We start from the raw sequence: 742 nt of genomic DNA, 5'->3' as shown, positions 1-742 counted from the left end.
CTTACACCCAAAGGAGCTAGAAAAAGAGGAACAAACAAAATCCAAAGTTCATAGAAGGGAAGAAATCATAAACATAAGAGCAGAAATAAATGAAATCGAGACAAAAAAATAGAACAGATCACTGAAACTAAGAACTGGTTCTTTGAAAAGATAAATGAAATTGATAAACATTTAGCTAGACTCATAAAGAAAAAAAAAAAGAGTGAGGGCCAGATATATAAAATCAGAAACAAAAGAAGAACAGTTGCAAAAACACCACAGAAATACAAAGGACTATGAGATTACTACAGACAATTATACATCAATAAAATGAACAACCTAAAAGAAACAAATAAATTCCTAGAAACATCCAATCTCCCAAGACTGAATCAGGAAGAAACAGAAAATATAAACAGATTAGCAGTAATGAAATTGAATCAGTAATAATAATAAAAAATAACTCCCAACAACTGAAAGTCCAGGACCAGAAGACATCACAGGTGAATGCTACCAAATATTTAAAGAAGAGTTATCACCTTTCCTCAAATGATTCCAGAAAAATTTGAAGAGGAAGAAATTCATTCTATGAGCTTCCATACTCAGTCTACAAGGCCAGCATCACCCTGATACCAAAACCAGACATTGACAACAAACACACACACACACACACACACACACACACACACACGACATGCCAATATCATTGATGAACATAAATGCAAAAATCCTAAACAAAATAGCAAATAAAATTCACACTACATTA

Source organism: Delphinapterus leucas, chromosome 18 (genome assembly GCF_059928025.1).
Source record: "Delphinapterus leucas isolate spDelLeu-1000000601 "Yukka" chromosome 18, BTC_Dleu_Yukka2, whole genome shotgun sequence".
In the NCBI taxonomy this organism is placed as follows: Eukaryota; Metazoa; Chordata; class Mammalia; order Artiodactyla; family Monodontidae; genus Delphinapterus; species Delphinapterus leucas.
This window is presented reverse-complemented; position numbering follows the sequence as displayed.